The sequence below is a fragment of the Bemisia tabaci genome, chromosome 10 (assembly GCF_918797505.1).
Source record: "Bemisia tabaci chromosome 10, PGI_BMITA_v3".
In the NCBI taxonomy this organism is placed as follows: Eukaryota; Metazoa; Arthropoda; class Insecta; order Hemiptera; family Aleyrodidae; genus Bemisia; species Bemisia tabaci.
The window spans coordinates 40832761-40856677 of record NC_092802.1 but is presented as its reverse complement, the minus strand read 5'-3'; the positions used below and the strand labels follow the sequence as shown (position 1 = coordinate 40856677).

General features: G+C 41.5%; 2 protein-coding genes across 6 annotated transcripts in view; one reads left to right on the top strand and one right to left on the bottom strand.

The window, feature by feature from the left end:
• Positions 1-22380, bottom strand: part of LOC109031923 (uncharacterized) — a 58486-nt gene extending 36106 nt beyond the window's left edge. Inside the window, exon 1 of the mRNA XM_019043779.2 lies at positions 22223-22380. The gene's annotated coding sequence lies outside the window, so the exon portion shown is untranslated. The remainder of the gene's footprint in view (positions 1-22222) is intronic.
• LOC109031924 (serine/threonine-protein kinase S6KL) overlaps positions 1-23917 on the top strand; it is a 238593-nt gene that overhangs the window by 70253 nt on the left and 144423 nt on the right. The gene's annotated exons all lie outside the window — the stretch shown is intronic.

Below are 23917 nucleotides of genomic sequence, written 5' to 3'. Positions count from 1 at the left end.
GAGGAGGAAGAAGAAGGGGGTAGCTATAAATCGTGTGATGGACCACCGGACATGGCAAGAATGGAAAAACCACGAGGGACGCTCCCTCGTTGAAATTTCACGCCGCGTGCTTTGATAATTGGCAGATCGGGCGATTCGGCAACATTGCTTTTTTCTCTGTTCTCAAACCTTTGGAAATATATCGATTTTGGAGGAGCCAGGTGCTTCGGCGAGAATCGATTATTCAACGCAGGTTTAAGTGGAGGAAATGCAGTGTTGTCAAATTCCTGGATAAGCCTCTGAATTTAACAATATTGAGAATGTCTAAAATCGGCTCAGAAGTGTAGTATGTCAGGGGAATCATTGGTATATTGCATGGTAGCCGAGCAGTGCAAGATGGAGATATTATCAAAGTTGCGTAACAACTGGACGACTTTATGCTAAAAGGAACTATGTTGCACGCAAACCCTATGCACATAGTTCCTTTTAGCATAAATACGTCCAACTAAGTATCAACTTTGACTGCATACTTCAGGTGGGATATTCATTCTCAGACGCGAGAACGTCAGGAAAGATGCCCAAATTAGTCGGGGCCTGATTTTATTCTCAATTTTTTATTTTTGATGAATTTGTATGTTGAAGTCTAGTCATCTGTAAGTCGAAGCACAAGTTCTAACCCGAGCACAGAACCATGGGTATTTCAGGATTTTGCGTGATAATGAAGTCAAGTTACTTATTTCATTTTCAACACGTTGCGTAGTTGAGGTGTATACACTGGGGGAAAAAACACATTGAATCTAGAGTCCAGACTCTTGAAAACATCGACAAGAAAAAGTACTCTTGATTCAATCAGAATCTATCTTAAATCAAGAACCAAGCCTCATAATTTAAGGGGATTTCGTTTTGATTCAAGCAAAAATCCGGTTGAATCAAGAGTATTTTTTCTTGTCAATGTTTTCAAGACTCTGGACTCTAGATCCAATGTGTTTTTTTTCCAGTGTACCCAAATATCGACGGTGAAACTACCAAACCACGTATCTCCGTTTGCGACGTCGCAAACTTCCTGTCATATTTTTTTTTCCACGCCCCGACATTTTTATGATTTCCTCTTTCTGTGCGACGCAAACTATGTTAAAACTTCAAGGAATTATGTTGACGTGTTCTCTTTTATTAACAGGAATTTGGAGCGAAGATTTCAAAGCATCACAAACGAGATGCGTGGTTCGAGAGTTCGACCGTCGATGTGTTCAAGAATATACGTCGTTATGATCAGCGAACTCTACGAACCGAATTATACATTCTGGAGTTCATTATTTTGGTTCTCGTCTCATCATGAAAACATCCTCTTGCGTCGAGTGTTGATCGATAGTGCTGCGACAAAGAAAAATAAAAATGAAAAATTTAACTTGTGAGCGTCCTCCGCGACGGTACGCAGGAGCCGCGTCCTTATTCCATCGGCTTTTTCGTCGAGAGAGAAAATTGATGTCGGTCTCGCTGCCCCTTTGAATCATAAAAGTTTTATTTTATGAGCCGAGCGTAAAATTTTATGAGCTCTCCTCATCGGCGCCGCGTCACGGAGAACGGTGGCCGCCGAGGAACTCCCGAATTTCATTTCTAAATAATATTTATCGAGTCCGCGAAAATCATAGATTCTGTTGTAGGATAGTATCCGAGATATTAGACCGGAATTCTTCGCAAATCCCTGCTGCATGCAACACAAACGGACCTTAAAACACACTGAAATGCAAATTCATTAGGTCTCTCTGGATGCAACTATTCGTGTTCCACAGTTTTCCGGATTGCATACATGAATAATTGAAGGCGCACTAGCTTTCTTCAAGCTCTCTATTAAGTGCGACACTATGTGTTGTTGCTGTGCCGTGCTAAATTGACAAATACTTCTGGATACAACTATTCGCACTCTACGATTGGCCCTGTTGAGTAGCAAAATATTGAAGGCGCACTGGCTTCCTACACACTTCAGTGGGTGCGATAGGACGCGGTGCTCGGCACCGTACAAAATTGCGATGAATCCAGGGTTGTCACAGTAAGGGAAAACCGGGAAATGTCAGGGAATTTTTAAAAGTCAGGGAAAACCGGAAAATGTCGGGGAAAATGACGAAAATGTTAGGGGAAATTTGTCAAATCCTCTTCATTTTCTTTCTAGAATGAGTTTGAGGTTTCCAATCACAAATTTTGCCTGAAAACTATTTTCAATCATGCCTTCTTAACCATCCATCGTATGTTCAATTGTCAGGGAATTTCACTACAATGTGTCAGGAAAATCACGGAAATGCCAGGGGATTTCATTTTCTAAATTCTGGGTCAACCCTGTGAACCGAAAGATACCACTATTCGTGCTCTACGATTGTCCGTGTTGCATAGCAAAATATTGAAGGCGCACTCGTTTCCTACATGCTCCTTCCTGTGTGTGCCAAACTGACGTATTGGAATACTTTTGGATGAAACTGTTCGCGTGTTCTAAAAAAAAAAAAAAAAAAAAAAAAAAAAAAAAAAAAAAAAAAAAACTAAGTCGGTCAGACTAAATGAAAGGGGTTAATGAATGTTTTTTATTATGGCTCTGTCGCGACCACGTAATGTTTCATCCCTTTTCCAGGAATCGGACCCAGGGAAGTCTCTTTGTATACGCGTCTCAAACCTGTGACAGGTTCAATGAAAATAAAGTTACGCTCCTCTACTGACTGAGCGAAAAAAGGGACTGTGAGTACATAAAAAAACGGAGGAGTAGCCTTAGCCTCTCTCTCCGACCGATAGTGAAAATTCGCGGGGATTTTCCTTTTGATCTCGAACACGCCCGCGCCGCAACCGCGCAAGCCCTCAGGATGACAAACAATGAACGACTCATGTTTCATTTTCTTTTTCGTTATTTATTCAAAAACCGCGCGCCAAGTCAAAAGAAACACTTTTTGTTCCACCAAACCGCGGTCTCCTTTTCAAAGTAATTCTCTCTGCCAACCACTTTTTTTTTCCGTCGTGACGTCAGCGACTTAATGCTTTGATAGACTGCAACGCTGCTACTCTCAGTGTGGAACTAGTTAATTTTAACGAGAAAAATCGAGGGTTCCTTGCAAAAATTGCGACGCAGGTCAAACCTCGTTCGTCGGTCCGTCGGTGTTTTCATTCTAAGAGCTGACCCGCATTGCTGAAAGCAAGCTAATACCAGGAAATGCCGGCAGGGAGGAAAAATGCAGGTTCCGCTAAAAATGAACGCTCAGAAGGAAACGCAAGAGGTTTCATGCGTGGGTTCTTTCCAACTTTTGCCGGGTAAAAATGCACTCTTTTGAAGTGGATGATTCGGTTACTGCAGTGTGATGTATTAATGCATCGCACGGATTGACAAAAGGATACCATGATGCTGCCATTCGTTGTTAAGGTTGTAATTGGACTGCGTGTAGCGGAAAGGAAGTTCTCAGTTTTCCATTCGTCCTCTTTCTCTATAGCTTTGTCTATCGATTTAAATAATCAGCTTGCAGGGGCGCATCAAACGGACCGCGTTAAGGAGAAAAGGAACCAAGCCACACCAGTTACTGCCAAAAACTGGGCATTTAACGCTGCGGCGCGGCGCGGCGTGCTGCCAGCCAGAAACGCGTACTGACGCCTACAAACCTAAGGGGATACTTCAAGCTTTGCGCAATGCGTGAAGTTGCCCCTTAGGTTTGTAGGCGTCAGTGCGCGTTTTGCGCTGGCAGCACGCCGTCGCACATACATGCCTCATGCCATTGACTGAATAGCTCATTGATTTTTCTTTTGATCACGCGCTAAATTCAGCAGAAATTCGGACGGAAAATTAAACGGAAACAAAAGTGGAAAACATATCGAATGGGCCTGTCGTAAACTCCAGCTTTAGGGAAAAGAATTAAATTGCTAATTTAAACAATTTTGTAGTTTAAAAAAGTGACTGCAATGTTTTAATGTAGATTTTACAAATGAAAAATGCTAATTGAACCACCCTCGTGGTTAAATTAGCTTTGCACCATTGAATTTTTAAATCAGCAATCCATTTTTTTTCCTGTGTGGAGCCAAAAAATGGCTCAAAAGTCACATTGAGCGCATCGGGTAAGTCTTAAATCTCAACATGAATCTCTGAATCTTAAAAATCTGAATATCTGTCAGGGAATTTGACAAATCGCTTGATTTGACTTATCGACGAGAATACCTTCTCGACCTACATAGCACACATATTCTGCCATGCTAAGGAAGAACGCCGTATGAACATTCGAGAGTTGCCAAATTTCCTTTGATATAATGTTTATTTATGGGGAAAATTATGAATATTTTTCCTAGAAATTTTCAGGAACCTCAGATCAAAATACAGTAAAAGCTCGCTAAGTCGAACTACGGTTAAGACGAAATACCGATTAAGTCGAAGTTTTTTTCGGTCCCTAGAAACGTCCATAAGTTTGGTGGAATATCGGTTAAGACGAATTGTCGCTTAAGTGGAATTTTTCGTCCGTCCCTACACAATTCGACTTAGCGAGCTTTCACTGTACAAGCTATATTCTCTGAAAAATTGGAAGGAAAATATTCATAAGTATACCAGGAAATTCTTGTTTTATCGAAGAAAATTTGGCAACGCCTGAAGGCTCATACGGCGTTCTTCCTTAGCACGGCAGAATAGGACTATATGAAAATTAACTAGGACCCAGTGTTACGTCCCGATACGGCGGTATTCATTTTATAGATACACATTCTATACATTCTATTTCTGTACAACCCTTCTATTTCCCGGAGCATATCCGCGGACCCGTGGCGCGTGGAAACTCAATTACACAGGTCCGAACCCTCGCCGGGACTACCGGGAAAAGGTAAACAAAGCAGGAGCGTGGCGTGCTTTGCGATATATCGATCGATCCGCCATTTAAACCTACGGATAAGGCTCGATGAACAGCGTGTCACGAACACCTTAACAATCGATTCTTTACCATAGTTTCAAATGGGGAATTATCAATAATCGATTCTTCACCATAGCTTGAAATGAGGAGATATCGATAATCGATTCTTTACCGTATCTTCAAAAGTGGAAATATAGATAGTCGATTCTTTATCGTAGCTACAAATGGTGAAAATATCGATACTCGATTATTTACCATAACTTTAAATGAGGAGATATCAAGAATCGATTCTTTACCGTAGCTTCAAATGTGGAAATGTAGGGAGTCGATTCTTTACCATAGCTTAAAATGAGGAGATATCAAGAATCGGTTCTTTGCCATAGCTTGAAATGAGAAAATATCGATAATCGATTATTTAACGTACCTTCAAAAGTGGAAGTGTAGATAATCGATTCTTTATCGTAGCTTCAAATGGTGCAAATATCGATACTCGATTCTTTACCATAGCTTAAAATGAGGAGATATCAAGAGTCGATCCTTTGCCGTAGCTTCAAATGTGGAAATTTTGGTAGTCGATTCTTTACCATAGCTCAAAATGAGGAGATATCAAGAGTCGATTCTTTGCCATAGCTTCAAATGTGGAAATATAGATAATTAATTCTTTACCATAGCTTAAAATGAGGAGATATCAAGTATCGATACTTTACCGTAGCTTCAAATGTGGAAATTTAGGTAGTCGATTCTTTACCATAGCTTAAAATGAGGAGATATCAAGAGTCGATTCTTTGCCATAGCTTCAAATGTGGAAATATAGATAATTGATTCTTTACCATAGCTTAAAATGAGGAGATATCAAGAATCGATTCTTTGCCGTAGCTTCAAATGTGGTAATATTGATAATCAGTGGCGTGGCGTGAATTGCGATGTATCGATTGCTATGCCAAATAAAACTATGCTAAAGAATCGATTATTAAGGTGTGTACCCTCTTTATCGATCTTTTTCCATAGTTTTAAATGGCAGAACAATCGATTTATCGCAATTCACGCCACGCCACTGTAGATAATCGATTCTTTACCACAGCTGAAAATGGGGAAATATCGATAATCGATTTTAGCGCCTCGCCGCTGGTAAACAAAGGCGCCCGCGGAGCTGAGGCTGGGGGTCAATACATTCCCGAATCGTCGGGAGGTGCATTACCCCCCCCCCCCCCCCCGAAGAGCGGGGGGGAGGGGGAGATCCGGCGAATCCGACAAATGTGGAAAGCGAATCATTTTAACGAGCTGCGGCGCCCGCGCGCGCCCCTCCCGCGAGGGCGAAAGGGGCGCCCGCTCGCCGAGAACTTTCTCGACGACAGTTATCGGTCCAGAGATGGGTTTTTTTCGCCCCTCGCCCCCCGCGCCGGAGCCCCCCCCCCCACCCCTCCTCCTCCCAGCGCGCTTTCCGACGGCAAACACTACCCTCCTGTGTTGCCGTCCGCGCGAGGGTTCGAGGAATGGAGGTTTCCCAGCTTTTTCCTGTTCAGGTTGGGCTAGTTAGGGGTATAGTTCTGCCGTGCTAAGGAAAAGCGCCGTATGAACCTTCAGGCGTTGCCGAATTTCCTTCGATAAAACACGACTTTTCTGAAAAACGTATGAATGTTTTCGCTCTAGTTTTCAGATAATTTTGTTCGCAATTGGACCCTAAATTCCTGAAATTTCAAGGAAAAATGTTCATAACTTGTCTCACAAAAACATTTTATCCAAGGAAATTTTGCAACTTTCGAATGTTCTTACGGCGTTTTTCCTTAGCACGGCAGAGTTGGACTGCGTTTACCAGAAAGGAACCAAGCCACATCAGTCATTGCCAAATTATCGGAGCAATTCAGTTTTTTACAAGAGAACACTTGTGCGGATTCCTTTGAAAATGTCGAGGAATTTGTCTCGTACCGTACAGAAAATTCACTGAAAAAATCCGCACAACCGTTTTCATGCAACAAATTAAATTGCTCAGTCTAATTTGGCAAAAGCTGAAGTGGCTTGGTTCCTCTCTTCTCAACGCGGTCCAGTTCGGGGCCCAAAATTTGGCTGATATAATTGAATGACGTTTATGGATAAAAAATGAGCATGGACTCGTGCAAGGTGCACTATGTATAATTTCTGTATAGAATACCGTGAAATCAGCTCTTTAAGCACTTTGAGATGAAGCAATACAAAATTTGCATGGAAATTCTCCATTTATGAAAATTTAATTTTTATTCCCGTTTGTGACACTACGAAGGCCTAAAATACGGGAACCAATCAGAAATGGGTTCGTATTGTGTTTACTCTGAGTATGAAGGGACTCTAGGCAACTCTGTTCGGGGACGAGAGAGCGCGGGCTGTTTTTGCCGCTGGAGCAGGAGTCGGGAGCTGAATGGGGAGTCTCCCCTTTTCCCTTCCCCGGGAGCGGGGCGGGGGGGGGAGAGGAGGGGGAGCGAACTCCCCTTACATGACAGTGTATTTTATTTATGGGTCTGTTACCCCGCGTCCGCCCTGGGGGCCGCGCTTCAAAGGCTGTTCCGGAGGAGCCGGCACTTGACAGCCCCCGGAAAAACACGAGAATCGTTTATTTAAGTCCGAATCAGGACTCGGCGCCAGGAAAAACCCCCTATGCACATTCGCCAGTTGCCAAATTTCTCCCAAATAAAATCCGCAGGGCCGCCACAGTCAGGAAAAACCGGGAAATCTCAGGGAAAATGACGAAAATATCAGGGAAAATGTGTGAAATCACTTTCATTATTTGCTTTCTAGAATGGGTTTGAAGTTTCGAACAACAAATTTTGCCGAAAACTGTTTTCAATTACGCCTTCTTAACCATCCTTCTAATCTCAATTGTCAGGGAATTTCACCAAAATGTGTCAAAGAAACCAGGGAAATGTCAGCGAATTTCATTTTCTAAATTCTGTGGCAACTCTGAATCTGGATTCTCTTGAAATCTCACAGTAGTTTTCCTTGGAATTTTTCAGAGAATACTCTCTGCGATTTTTCCAGTATCCCTGAGAGAAGGTTGTCACTGTCACGGAATACTGGAAAAACTGGGGAATCTCAGAAAGTTTTAAAAAGTCAGGGAAAACTCGGAAACGTCACGGAAAATAACGAAAATATCAGGGAGAAATTGTCAAGTCACCTTTATTTCCTTTCTAAAATGGTTCAACGTTTCGATTTACAAATATTGCCTGAAAACTGTATCAAACCATGTCTTTTTAAGCATCTAGCATAACCTTAATTGGACCACATTTTGCACTAAGGAACCACTATTTCTGGCTTATTTTAGAAACAACATATATGTCATTTTATTCCGTATATGCAGAAAGGTGCTTTTGCAGAAGAGCTAGAGATAGTGGTTCCTTTTTGCAAAATGTAATCCAATAGTCAGGAAATTTTTCTAAAATATGACAAAGAAATCAGGGAAATGTTAGGGGATTTCATTGTCTAAATTTCGTGGCAACCGTGCTGGGAATTTCGAGAGATAATGTATGAAAATTTCCTCAAAAATGAATAATTCATGCGGAGGAGTTTGGCAACATTCGAATGCGCTTACGACGTTCTTTCTTACGCGGCAGAGCGAGGGGCGGCCGAATTCCACGGCTACGCAGTTTTATTTTTTTCCGACCTGGCCGATGCAGCCTTCATAAAGCACGCAGCTCAAATGCTCTGTTCTGAAACTTCTGCTCGTGATGTTCCTTTGAAAAAGTAGCGAGAACGAGCCGCTCGCTGGTTTTTCTCGGACAATAACTAACAAGTGACGTGTCTTCATTAATGTTAAATTGACGGTGAAACTGTAGAATTTAATTTATTTTACGGCGCTTCAAACTTTCTGCCCGTGTTCTATTTGGATCGCATTTTGTGTAAAAGAACCAAGAGCATTTCAATAACCCTAGGATTGTGCAACTTTTTTTTACCTAAACTGATCATCTGAACAAGTTTTATCTTTATTCCCAATAAACTATGACTTCAAGACGGAAATTACCTTTGTAAATTAAATTTTTTGCATGATTTCATTATTTTTTTTGCAAATAATGTAAGTCGCACAATCCTAGCAACATTGGAATGCTCTTGGTTCCTTTTTGCAAAATGCAATCCTTATTATCGTTGGAGGATGAACCAAGATTACGCGGAATTTTTACGGAATTTTCTGCTCGAGGTGAAGAAAATTTGGAAAGTTTTGAAGAAACGACATTCAGTATTTCTCCCTTGAAAAATAAATTCTAAAAGAAAATCTGCAGTGTCGCTTATCGATATTCGCATTTTTGGAGTTTCATCTTCGATGTTTGATCGTCTACAGGATACGAAAGTAGAATCGGATCGCGTTTAGCAGGAAGGAACCAAATCACGTCAGCCATTGCCAAAGTTAACTAGGCACTGTAATGTTTTACTAGAGAACGTTTGTGTGGACTCCTTTCAAAATGTTACGGAAGTTGTTTCATCATTTTGAGAAAATTCACTGAAATTTGCACGAAAATCCGCACAACCGTTTTTATGTAAAAAATTAAATTGCTCAGTTTAGGTCTGCAATTGCTGATGTGGATTTGTTCCTTTCTACTTAACTCGGTCCAATTTTCAGTAGATCGTTTACTGTCAACCTAGGTCGAAAATCAGATTTTCAGATTTCGCAGGAAAACGCATTCCATGTCCTATAGAACAAGATGCGAGTTTGCAGTGAGAGTCGAGTATTTCTGTAACTGCGAGAGCAGAATTGAGCCATCGTGTGCAATAATGTAGAAACATTGAAAAGGAAATGCGTCGCACTTTTTGATCGACCTAGAACGCCTCTGTGAAAAAACTTACGGGCTTTTCCTGGCTTACTTCGCGCTGCTTTTTACAACCCCCTCCCCTCATCGCCGTAAATAAAATAAAAGAGTTCTGGTAGCGAAGAGCTTCCCTCAGTCATAGTACTTTCCAAGTTTGCAATGCTCCTGCTCCAGATCAAATTTTTCCTCCCACCTCAATGAAACTTAATATTTCTCCGTACCGTTAGAGTAATACAGAGTTCTAGAAAAATCAATCTAGCTCCGCGTATAAGTTTTGAAAATTCGTCGTTTCCAACACGTAGGAACGCATGTCCATCGCATTCCAAGGTTGCAAAATCTACTTCGAAAATGATTCACGTCACGCAGAAACAACAGAGCTATCAGCCCACAATTTCGCTGATTTTCAAAGTTATTCCTGATAAAATCTGCTAAATTTTCGGTGAAAAGTGTCCGATGGTTTCCCCAGTGTAAATACACATCCTGTGCAAAAATTCGTTGTTTTCCGGATGAAGGAACGTTACTCTATTCCAAAGTTTCAAAAGCCCTTCAAATAATGCAATTTTCTACAAGAAATAAGAGTGTGGCCTTTGACCAACATTTTTGCTGCTTTTTTCGTTAGATCAGAAAAAAAAATCAGTGAAATTTTCTGTTAGAACTGCGTAAGATTCTCCCGTTAAAATTCAATCACTGGAAAAAAGGTCGTTTGGATCTAGAGACCAGACTCTTAAAAACATTGACAAGAAAAAAAACTCTCGATTCGATCGGACTTTTTGCTCGAATCGAAAGGAAATCTGCCTAAATCAATAGTATCGGCTCTTCGATTCAAGGAAAAATCGGATTGAATCAAGAGTATTTTTCTTGTCAATGTTATTAAAAGTCTGGACTCTAGATCCAAGCGACTTTTTTTCCAGTGAGGGGAAATTCGGTAAAATTGAAATTTACTTACTTTCTCTCGTGAGGGAAACGTCAAATTTTACATCGTTGAAATGGATTTACGCTCTTTTGTCAGAGGGACAACGAAGTGAACTATTTATTGAAGGAAGAACCCAAGTGTCAAACTATCATGGCTCTTAATGGTTTTCATGGCTTTCGAGAGATTACGAGGTTTCGGCGCTCGGGATTTTTCGTACACAAGCGATTAAATTTACAACGTTATTGATTCCCTCAGAAGAGCCGCGTCGCGTCGGTAGAGTAACCAGCTCACAGGTTACTCAGCTCTAATCCCACCGGGTGATGATTGGCGCGAACGCTTTGTCGATGACGTCACGTTCGTCGGCGAAATTTCCCTCGGTGAGCGCCGAAAATCCTCGGCCGAATCCCTGCACAAAGAGACGCAGGTTCCCGGTTCCCGCTCCCCATAAATTATTAAACTTCAAACGCAAACTCGCGATCGGGAGACGTGGAAGAGGGGTCCGCCAGCGCCGCCGCGCGCCGTGCTCAGGAAGAACGCCCTATGAACATTCGAGAGTTGCCAAATTTCCCCAGATTAAATGTTTATTTTCGAGAAAAGTTATGAAAATTGTGCTTCGAAAGTTTCGGGAGCTCTAGGTGCACTGAAAAAAGAAATCTCGGTGTATTTACCAAGAAAAGGGTAAAATTACCAAGAATTCAGGGTTCTATTTGATCCCAGTTTTTTCTTGGTGAAATTACCATTTATGGAATCGGTAATTTTACGGAGAAATCTCGGTAAAATTATCGAACTTTCTCGATAATTTTACTGGACCTTGGTAAAAACGCCGATATTTTTTATCGACTGTGGTAGAACTACCGAGAAAAAATGGCAAAGTTACCGGGAATCGATTACCAATAAAAGTGGTATTCTTACCTGAAAAAAAACAGTAAAAATACCGGTTTTTAGGTAAGCTTACCAGTCTGTCTTGGTAAAATTCCCAATAATTGGTAAAAAAATGAGATGGTAAAGGTACCAACGCACCTTGGTAAAATCGCCGAGAATTTTTTTTCAGTGAGAACAAAATTATCTGTAAAATTGGAAGAAAAATGTTCATAAACTTTCCAGGAAATTCGATGTTTTATCGGTGGAAATTTGGCAACGCCTGAAGGTTCATAAGGCGTTTTTTCTTAGGACGGCAGAGCACCGGAGGCGGTGGAGGCGGCGGAGGCGGCGTCTCCACCCTCGTGAGGATAACGCGCGGAATAGGTTCGCGGCGAAATGTGGAGCTTGCAACGGGAACGAGAGAACTTTCCCCGGGAACTCGAGTCGGGATCCCGCGAGTTGGTCGACGAGGAGTTGAGTTTGTTGATTGGTGCGCGCCGAGTCTTGAGAACGGATCCGAAACAGGATTGGACGATTCTGGTATCGACCCGAGCACTCGATAAACTTAAGTTTCGAATCGAATAAGCGTAGGGCCTTGGAAGAAATGGATTATATTTTGCAATAAGGCACCACTATCGCTGGCTCTCCCATAAAAGCACCTTTCTGCATAGGGAAACCAACGGCATATATGGACGTATATCTGTCAAACGGAACTTAGTGCATTAAGACATAAGCCCCAAGACCCATAAGAATATATGCATAAAAGAGCTCACGTCATAATGCACATAGTTCCTTTTGGTAGAAATGCGTCCATACGTTGTTCTTAAATGAGCCAGAAATGGTGGTTCCTTATTGCAAAATGTGCTCCAAAAGGACTTAGTTCAGCAAAGAGTACTTTTATCAAGGTAAATGAAACCTAGGTATGCTCTTCCGGACATTTTCGGCCAGAATTCTGCGATCGGCTCCCGCCGCTAGAGCTGCGGCGCGAAATCTAAATTTCAACAACTTAACTGTTGGCCGAAAACAAATACGACCTCCTGCTCTTGATGAACATTAACAACGGTCATCTCGCTAAAAATAAATTAATTTTATTCTCAGAGAATTTGCTTGTGCTGAATTCGTTCGTTTTCATCAACAGCAGGCCAATTATTGAAATTGATAGACAAAGCTATACACAAAGAAGATAAAAAGAAGTATGGAGAGATTCTATCGGTCGAAACGGGTAGTTGTTATAGACTGAGGGGGAAAATCTTGGACTAACGGTAGGGTCTCTTGTGAGTTGCCGTTAATTAGTCTATCACTTACCTCCTTTGTCCATTGCAACCACCTGCTTCCACCTATAGTATCACTTTATTCCCATTTAGTCATCTTTTTCTATAGCTTTGTCCGTCAATTTAAATAGTCAGCCCGCAGGAGTTGTTCGTATTTGTTTCGGCTAGGATTGCAAAGTTGTTGAAATTCAAATTTCGCGCCGCAGCTCTAGCGGTTTGAGCCGAAAGCCGAGTTATGACCAAAAGGGTCGGAAAGAGCATACCTACGTTTCACTTACCTTAGTTTTCTAGGATCGGGTTTTCTCCAATTTGCGAAATTCTATATAGAAAAGATAATCGAATCAACAATACTCGCCACAAGCAAGAGCACCGTTCCGCGGAATCACCGTTCGTGCAGATGTGAAGACTCGGAAGATCGAGAAAATCGGGAAAGAAGATGAACTGGACGTATTTCTGTCAAACGGAACTATGTGCATTAAGACATGAGCCATGAGCTCCATAAGAATACATGCGTAACAGGGCTCACGTCATAATGCACATAGTTCCGTTTGATAGAAATACGTCCAACTGGAGTCCCTTCCACCAAGTAGCTAGGTGTATCGGAGAAAGGTGCGGGTCTTTTCCCCCGATAATTCCCTATTTTTCTGATTTATCAGCCCCGCGGATACCCTGGATATTGAGGGGCTTCCGTCGCGGAGAACCCGAGATTTTCCCGGCGAGTTTTCGCGTGGCGAAGCTTCGACGCGCCGTTACATCACCGTCACCTGGGAGTTGCCGCCCTGTGCGAAAAAGCAGCGTGTTTTATCAGTGGCGTTGCGCGCTTTGCGCCATATAGATTGGTCTGTCATTTAAACTTATGGAAAAGGACCAGGGTTGCAATTTTTATGAAAAATAAAATCTTGAAATTCATGTGAAATATTTCATGAAATTTCCGAAAAATATGAAAATAGTTAAACATATTTTTCGAGATTAAATGCATAATTAAATGAAAGGCGACTCGTTTTTGTTTTTTTAGTGTTTTTTTGTGTGCTTGTTGCATACTCAGCCACACACTGCCACCCAGCACACACACTGAAAAAAACTCCGGCCCCGGAAGCCGTACTTACGGGCAATATAGACATACCGTCCGAGTTTTGGGGTCAGAGGCCGGATATCCCGGGTGTAGCACCCGGCGCAGTTGCAGCTACGGCCCCGGCACCCGGAACTTTCGGCGTCTAAGCCCGGAACGGACGGTAATTCTCTAAAGCCCGTAACTTTTTTTCAGTGCACCGAATCGGCAAGGATGCCGTGACACGGTGGTGTATGTTACCCGGGGTAGAATACGCGGGATTAAGGGACGAGAACCCCCGATTCACCGGTGGAGGCGGGGGCGGGGGGCGGGGGTCTGCCAATTTATGGTGGATCATCCCTCAGAACTCCTCTTTCGCTCGGCTATGAAGTGTCTACGACCCGATTCCGTCCAAGATGGAGATCGTGATCCCCGACACGCCGCTCGGATTACTTTTTTCGCCATGGGAAACTTGACACTCTCACCCTTATATCTTCGCGATGTGAGGGAAGAGAGGGGGTGTCAATTCAGCAACATCTTAGAGAAGAAAGGTGGAAGTTGGAGGGGGGATAAAATGTCGGAAAAATTCGAAAAGACTCCCTTAAAATTATTATGTCAACACAAATATTAAAGTCAGAGAGTCCAAGGCTGCAGCGGTATGTCTCCATAATGTGCGCGAAATAGAAAAGGAGCTTTGAAAGTTCAACGCCTAGAATACTGCATGCAAGGGAAGAACGCCGTATGAACATTCAATAGTTGCCTTTCCTTCGATAAAGTGTTAATTTTTGAGGAAAATTAAAGGTGGAGAAGATGGAGGAAAGAAAGAAATGGTACATAAGAAGTTTCTAACATTGGAAAAAAAACACACTGGATCTAGAGTCCAGACTCTTAAAAACATCGACAAGAAAAAATACTCTTGATTCAATCGGATTTTTGCTGAAATCAAGAACCAAGCCTCTTAATTTGAGCGGATATCCTTTTGATTTAAGCTTAAATCTGATTGAATCGATTGAATCAAGAGTTCTTTTTCTTGTCAATGTTTTCAAGAGTCTGGACTGAAGATCCAATGTGTGTCTTTTTCCAGTGAAACTGAGCCAGAAATTGCAGTTCCCAGATGCAAAATGTAATCCAGTTGGATTGCGTTTCGCAAAAAGGAATCGAGAGCATTCCAATGCTGCTAGGATCGCGCAACTTACATTCTTGGCAAAAAGTTACTGAAATCATGCAAAGAATGTAATTTACGAAGGTAATTTTCGTCTTGAATTTATAGTTTATTGGGAGTGCAGATTTAACTTATTTAGATGACCAGTTTATAGAGGTAAAAAAAAGTTGCACAATCTTAGCAACATCGGAATGCTCTTGGTTCCTTTTTGCAAAATGCAGTCTAATTGCGACGCGCGGAAGTCATTAGTCACATCTCGGCCAGAACAAGAGTTTCAGTCAATTTAAAAGTTGGCAAAGGGAGCCCAAATCAGAAAATTTAAATATTTCCCAAAAGTTTCGCAAAGGCTGGATATCTCGGCGAAGGATTCCATTTGGAAAAACGGTTTTTTGGCTATAACTTTTGAACGGTTTGAGATATCGATTTGAACTTTTTTTTAAATGAAAGGTCGTTTAAAGAGCTTTCTTTTGGTATATTATGTTTAATAGTTAGGTCAAGTTTTGACCAATTTATGGCCTGTCAAAAATTTTCCATGAGTCCAAAAATCAGATTTCTGTAGTTTAGAGCAGCGACGATCGCATGCAGATGAACAAAAAACTGTTCAACTTATAGCCCTCTCTCTGACGGTTAAAATGAGCCCAAGATCATCTTGGGGAAACGATTTGTCTCCGAGTTATGCTTCTTCAAAGTTGGCGCGGCGGGGTCCGCTTCCGCGGGGCAGCGCTCCGGAGTACGATAGTTCACTCCCACCCCCCTCCCGTCATGCCACGCGACGCAAACCGAGGAAGACTACCTTTAATTATCATTTGAACAGATAAATGCACACAATATACGCTATTATGGTGTACAAGTATTATTAAAATTATATTGAAAACGCTCTATAAAATGAGAAGCAATATACCTGGATCCGGCAATTTGTTTGACGACTATCGCATAGTGTCCGCGATACATAATTTATATTTTCAACGCCTGCAAAGTGATGGTGACGACGCAAAAATTGCCATTCAAATGCTCCAAAAATTAAATGAGCCGAATATTGTGCAACAAATTGTTGAGGACGAGAAATGGCTCCGAAAAAAAGTAGTTTTTGAAAACCTGACGACAGATCATTTTGAACAATTAGAACAGTGGAGGAGCGAAGATCTTGACACCCTCTCGGGAAGTTATCAAATTGGACTTGCAGCAAGTCATATTGCAGACCATTTTGCTGATGGAAAATATTGCTTTCAAGTGACGAAGGATAACTTTTTGCCAGATTTTCAAAAATATGATATTTCCGTAAATTCGCCTCTTTTTCTTCGATCGCGGATCCTATCGAGGCATAAATCAAAAAAAGAATATCATATATTTATATTAATCGACACCAGTCAAAAATCCAGCGAGGCCATTAAAGCAAGTTACTGCACATGTAAGAACGGTGCGCGTACCATCAATCCTTGTGCTCGTATTTGTTTTACGGGCGCTATCACAAAAAACCAGCGCCTTCAGCCTTTTTGAACGAGTGCTTCCCTCTCAGAAAAGTCGATTTTGGCTTTTCAGACGACGAAGATGAGGATGAAAATGCGGATCACACTGCCGATGATCCTATGGATTGCGGTGATGATAAATTCGGTGAGATTCCACTCTTCTATTTAGTATATTAATATAATTTTAATAATACTTGTACACCATAATAGCGTATATTGTGTGCATTTATCTGTTCAAATGATAATTAAAGGTAGTCTTCCTCGGTTTGCGTCGCGTGGCATGACGGGAGGGGGGTGGGAGTGAACTATCGTACTCCGGAGCGCTGCCCCGCGGAAGCGGACCCCGCCGCGCCAACTTTGAAGAAGCATAACTCGGAGACAAATCGTTTCCCCAAGATGATCTTGGGCTCATTTTAACCGTCAGATTTGATAATGTTTTCAACTAGTTAAGATGATAACGATGATTTGCAACGCACCCGAGAGTAGAACGGAGTGCCTCTCCGTTTCGTCGAGAATAAAATCAACAAAGAAAACGAGCAACTGCACTTTGTAAGTCAATAGAACAACAAATCTAAGACCTAACTTCCTCGAATCCCAGGCTCAGGCTGTTTGTTTTATGGTACATTAAATCCAACTCGCAGCAGCGCTCCTCTCTGTTTGTCGTCAAAGCAAAACGTCCCCAAGAAAATACTGTCAAGTTATGAGCATCCTCAGAGCATCGCAAGTCGAAAATTATATTTGAGAGTCGCTTGTTCTTTGGCGCTTCTTTGGAGCCAATTTGCGAAATGGACCAACAGACAAGGTGCGTAATTGAGAATTCTGAAACATGTCTCCTGCGGGCTGATTGTGGAAATTGATAGACAAAGCAATAGACAAAAAGACACGAGGAGTATGGAGCGATCCTGTCGGTTGAAATGGGTGGTTGTTACAGACTAGGCGGGTCAATGATGGAAAACTGAAGGGTCTCTCGTGAATTGCGTTACCTAGTTAGTCGATTACCTAGACCCAAGTCCTTTGTCTATTGCAACCACCCGTTTCAACCAATAGGATCTCTCCATTTCATTTTTGTCTTCTTTGTCTATCGCATTGTCTATCAATTTTAACAATCAGTTCGCAATAAATTGTTTCTTTCCATGGGCGGGATGCTTGGATTCACCCATCCAAACACAGTTAAGTACCCTCGTTTAAAGGTTGATTTTTGTAATTTTCTTTGCCCGAATCATATTGAACGCGAAATTGTGATCAGGAAACATGTATTAGATAGCTTAAATTCGCAACTTGTCCACTGACCAATTGGGTGCTTGTAAGGGTACACACTGGGTACCCACCCCTTTGCTGGGTGTGTACCCACTCAGCAAAAAGTAAGGGCAAGTTATAAATGTACTGCCGCAAGTCCCTTTTCCCATGGATAGTCACGTATCGTCTCGCTTCTGACTTAAGGGCGCAACTCAATTTCCATTTGGGCCCTGTCCTCCGTATAACTCCATACTTTCTGGGGCTTATACGGAAATAGAGATACGCCCTTACGTCAGAAAAGCTAAGATTTGTTTGTTTTCCCGATCAATTGAGTGTGTCTTCCAAGGATCGAAATTCTCCTGCGCGAATTTGCAGTCCAGCAATGTCTTTGGCTCCCAGTTAATTTCTGTCATTATTGTCATTACCAATGCAATCGATTGACATTGGCCGGTCGCTTTGGAGCATACGGCGCTATTACCACGGTCAGGGTTATTCTAATGAGGTCATTTTACTGCAGGCGGTCTCTCATCTGAGGTCACTGGAGGTCACCGATTATTGGTCAGTCTTATATTCGAAGGGAATTGCATTTTACCGCCAGTTTTTTGAAGGAATTTTAGAGGAAAGATATCTTAGGAAATGTCACTAATTTTCCCTAAAGTAATGCGTAATGCATTATGTGTACGGTACGATCAATATATTTCAAATCGTAATTAAACTGTTGGATTATTTTAGAAAAATCGAAATTTCAGTCTGTAGAGTAATCATTAAGGTATCCACGTTCCGAAAATAATCTTCCTAACTCTTAAAATAAATTCTGAAGTACCGGTCCCATTTTGGAACCGAAATCGATGTAACTGATACCGATGGTCAATTGAAAACAGCACTTTTGATTTTATTTCAAGACTTTGAAATTTGATTTCCGGCACGTGATTCCTCAATGATTTATCTACAGACTGAACTTTTTTTCGGAAAATAATCAACCTAAAGGCTAAAATTGGAAACATATCGTGGAAAAAAGTCGCTTGGACCTAGAGTCCAGACTCTTAAAAAATTTGACAAGGAAAAAAACCTCTCGATTCAATCGGATCTTTGCTTTAATCGAGAGCCAAACCTCTTAATTTAAGCGGATTTCCTTCTGATTCAAGCAAAAATTCAATTGAATCTAGAGTATCTTTTCTTGTCAAATTTTTTAAGAGTCAAGGCTCTACAGCCGTGCAAAGGAAAAATTTGAGAGTTGCCAAATTTCCTCCGATAAAATGTTCATTTTTGTGGAAAGCTACGAATATTTTTCTTCGAAATTTTCAGACACCTTAAATCGAATTACGAACAAAATTCTCTGAAAAACGCGAAGAAAAGTATTCTCAGATGAAAAAGTATTCTCCCTGAAAATTCGTATTGTATCAAAGAAAATTGGGCTCATACGGCGTTCTTCCTTAGCACGACAGTCTAGATCAAATTGACTTTTTCCCCCATCGATTGTCTATACCCATGATGCATTGCGCGAAAGATGTGCCTACATTGAGGAAAAAGATTGGTAGAATTGACCATTCCTTCACGCTGTATTTCACACGGCGTAAATTCGAAGTCGATTCTGCCAGAGGAATGGTTACCTGTACCAGTATATAGTAACGTTTACCTTTCTTCCGGCAGAATTGACTCTGAATTGACGCTGTGTGAAATACAGCGTGAAGAAATGGTAAATTCTACCAATCTTTCTCTTCAGTGTACGGAAAAAGGTGATTCTCATCGACAACGAAGTTCACGTCGAAAGTGTGTATCCGGGAAGCGTTGGTGGCATCTGAGACGCTATCTCGCTTACAAACGAACGCTTTATTAAGCCGCTCAATGTCTTCGCGTTAATGATCGGTTCCTATTAGCGTCGAGACGATGCGATCTCCTCTCAACATAATCCAATTAATTATCTCGCTGCTTTCGAACCGTTAGCAGTCGAGCATCGTAACTGTGTAATAGCGGGGGGTCTCTCCCGGCCCAACCCCAAACGGGCCCGTCCCCCGTCCCCCGTCGCCGCCATATAAACCCGCGCGGGGTCATGATTCAGAAAATTATGAATAGCGGAATCATCTTAAGCCGGAGCGTGGCGTGCTTCGCGATATATCGATCCATCTGCCATTTAATCCCATGGAAAAGGATCGATAAACAGGGTGCACGCAGCGAACACCTGAATAATCGATTCTTTACCATAGCTGCAAATGAGGAAATATCGATCATCGATAACTCACGCCACGCCACTGCGTTCTACGTACTTCTATTCAACATAAATGCATCCAATTCAACAGTATGACTTCAGTGGTACATCGTTGCGGGTACAAGAACGATTTTCCATCGCAAAAAATGAATAAATAGGTATGAAAAATTCCTAAGATTTTGATAATCTTTGATGTCGGGACAACCTACCTAAAAATTTCCAAAATCTAAAAAAAAAAAATTATTTTGCATTTAGAATTTTTTGGAGTGGTAAATCATTCTTATCAAAGTTATACTGCTGAATATTGGACTCGAGATTCACTGAAATTGTCCTTTCTATGATTTCATGTATAGGGTCTTTATAAACATCTCTTCATCACTATGTAAACCATTTGGAGTCTCCTAACGAAATGAACTGTTTTTACTGAAAGACTATGAGTACAGACCTTAGCAACAACAGAAAAATCATTGAGAATAGCCTCAAAAATAAATATGGAAAAAAAAAAAATCCGAATATTTGGGGGAGATATGGTTTTAAACTTCTTGTATTTACTTTCTCGCTTTCCTTGCGGGTAGAAGAAGTATTGTCACCGTAAAAAAAGAGGGGAAAAAATCATTTCTTTTACGCCCGGCACCTTTGACTCTAAATCCACCATTTAAGTGATTTTGATCTCAAGAAAAAGAATTCTTAACTTTAACACGTCCAGAATGTTTGTAGTAACAAGAATGTCAAATTACTAAATAATATGTTATTGAAGATTCTAACTGCTGACTATACTTTTTTTCGTTTCAAGTACCGAGTCAGCCTTATTTTTCACCAAAATGTCCCAAATTGCCATGATCTCTTTGTTTTCTACATCACAGAATCTATCACATTGGCTAAAAAACTCTGAACCCAACCCCGGTAGCTGTATACCGGCTCCTGTCATATTTCAACTGTAGAGACCCGAAACTTGGACAAAATTCATTTTTTTTTGTCTAACATCGAAAATTATTGTTGAACCTTCTTTTCGCAAAATATCTGTGCTCAACAATCCACATAAAATGAAAAAAAAAAAAAAAAAATGATTTGCTCGTAATTATTTTGACTGGTTAAACGATTTGTCGGCTGGATCCTAAGCAGGATTTGCTAACCGGTTTTATGAAAATAAAACAAAAATAAAATAAAAAACGCTGCGTGTAACCGCGAAAGAAATCGGTGAAATTGTCGTATTCAAGTTTGACAGTCCTGAGGTCGCGACTGGAATATCACTTTGAATATCCATTGCAAACATCAAAAATGAAGATAAGAAGGCATTTTAGCCTCGGGAATAAGAGCTAATAGTCCATGCGTCGAGACTAGAATACCGTAGGAAAGAATCCTTCGCGGGCACCGAAGATTCTTTCAAAATTTTCTCAGGAACTCCGAAAAATTCCGAGCACAATCGGTTAAAAGCGGCGTCACAAAGCGTCCAGGGCACAAACACACACGGTAGCACAGAACACAGAAATCATAATACACACTACTAATAATTGTCAACCTCGCTCCCGATTAAAAAATGGAAAACCACATCGAACGACTTCAGGGTTCTCAGTGACCGAAAATTTACTTGAAATTTCCATAGTTCACGGATCTGACAAGACAAAAATCCAAATTATTGGTTGCCTGAACTGTTTCAATACTTAACTCTGCTTTTTTCATCCTTGTGCCAACACAGGAAGAATCCAGGGGAAAACATAGGAAATTTGGAATCCAGAGATTCTAGTTTGGCTTAACGAAAATCTGAATTTTTTGGTCGTCCAAACGGTTTTAATTTTGACTGTTTTTTCCTCGTGCGAACACAAAAAATTCAGGAAATCTGAAATGCAGAAACTTCAGTATTTGATAGTTCTGACAACACAAAAAAAATGTTTTTTCACCTGATCCTGCCTGGTTTTAATCCTCGTGTGAACACTGTCAGAATCCGGGGAAAAACACGGAGAATCCGGAATTTAGAAATTTCAGTTTCTCAAAGTTCCACACAAAATTTTAATTTTTTTTTGTCTACACAAAATACTAAATTTTTGACTTCATTTCACCTGTTTTTATCCTCGTTTGAACACTGGAAAACTCCGAGGAAAAAACACAGGGAACCCGGAATTCAAAATTTTTGGTACCTCATAGTTCTGACCACACGAAACGCTAAATTTTCAACTTCGTTCTGCCTGCTTTCATCCTCGTAAGAACACTAGAAAACCTCGAGGAAAAAAACACAGGGGATCCGGAATTCTGAAATTTCAGTACTTAACGTTTCTAGCCACATGAAATTCTAAATTTTCGACTTAGTCCTGCCTAGTTTCATCCTCGTGAGAACACTGAAGCAATCCTGAGGGAAAACACAGCGGAAACACAGAACCCTGAATTCGAAGCCGGGGGTTGTCCTTTGATGAACCGGGAGGGAGTTTCACTTGATTTTGGTGTAATGAAGAGGAGATCCTACCTGAATTCGTTTAAGGGCGGTTTAACGGAAAGAGATAGCACTGTAAACACGACTGGGGGATGCGATGCGAAGCGCGAGACGAACTGAACACGACGGGGTCGGGAGCTTGGGTCGGAGTGAGCTGCGGGATGGATGCGACTTCGGATCCTCTCTTTTATAGTTTCGGATCTGACCCGCGCCAGCGTCGGGGGGCGGGGCCTCGCAGCCGCCACCGCCGGCCCGGCGTCGTTGCCGGCTCCCCCGCCCGCTGCCACCGCGTCCCGGCGCCCCAGCAGCATCCCAACCCGCTGGACCCGGCCAACGGGAACCCAGGGATACTCGCCCGTTGGTCCAGGGATGCAGAGGACTCAAAGTCCACGCAAATCGTGTTTTCCGGTAAATTTTGAAGGGGAGCCGTGTTTCCAATTGTAGCAAATCTCACCCCCAGATCACATACGGGGTTATTCAAAAGTCACGCACCACTGGCCATGAGGGGGGTGGTCATTTGAAATTTTTGAGTTGCCCCCGGCCCTCTCTCCTCGAGGGGATCAAAAACTGGAAGAAAGACAACAAACAGAGAACTTAGTGCATACGGAGGTGAAAAGTCCGCTTGAAAACCTGAAAAAATGACTTTATAGTGTCTAATCGTATATAACCAATATATTTACATAATTATTTTGCATGAGATATGAAAAATACGAATTACCCGCTCTTATGAAAAACCATAGTCTACTTGAATCAAATAGCGCACTTAACGGTTTTAGGATACTCCTCAATGAGCCAGTGTTCCTTCCTCACCCTGCGGCACCACGCTGCAGCACAGTCAAAGCCCAAAATATAAAATAATCAATTTGAATGCTTTGGAAATCATTAAATTTGACACGGAACGACTGTTATATTTACAAAAAACACATTATATTTTCCAGTAGTACATATTTCTTTTTCATCAGTTTAAAAGGGAATAATCAATGCAGAGAGTGCAAACATTTCAAAATCATGATTTGAAAAACGCTGACTCCGCGAGTTTAAATATTAGAGCCGAACATAGAGCGGAGCGGCGTGTTAGCAGCGCAGAAAGCGCACTGACGCCTACAAACCTAACGGGATACTTCGCGCATTGCGCAACGCGTGAAGTATCCCGTTAGGTTTGTAGGCGCCGGTGCGCGTTCTGCGCTGGTTGTCTGCCGCGCCGCAACGCATTAAACAACTATTTCGCGCCAGAGGCGTTGCACAGTATCCTACAAGATTGAAGGCGCACGAAATAACTAGTTAAAGAGGACTTTCAATTTTGATTGCATCTGTTACTGAAAAATGTTTAATTTGGCATTGGAGCGTTTCCTAGGCTCCCGCTTTGGTTTTCATCTTATCATATCCGTACAGTGTACACATGAACCTATGTTTTTATCTGCTCATAGAGTCTGTTCTCTTTCATGACTTGATTCACGAATGAAATGTTTTTAAGAATGAAGGAACTCTTCATCTCTCTTCATTTAAAAATCTAAATTTTCGTATATACTACCATTTTCAAAATTCTCTGTAAAGACGTTAATAGCCTGTGACGTTGAACGTCTTAAAATATACTAACTAACTAACTAGTAGTAGTATGCATTTATTTTTGAGGTGGTTCCTGTCATTTAAATGAAAATAAAAAAATGTGGACATAACATGTCCACAATTTGGACAATTTTGGACATAACCATGGTTGGACATTAAATC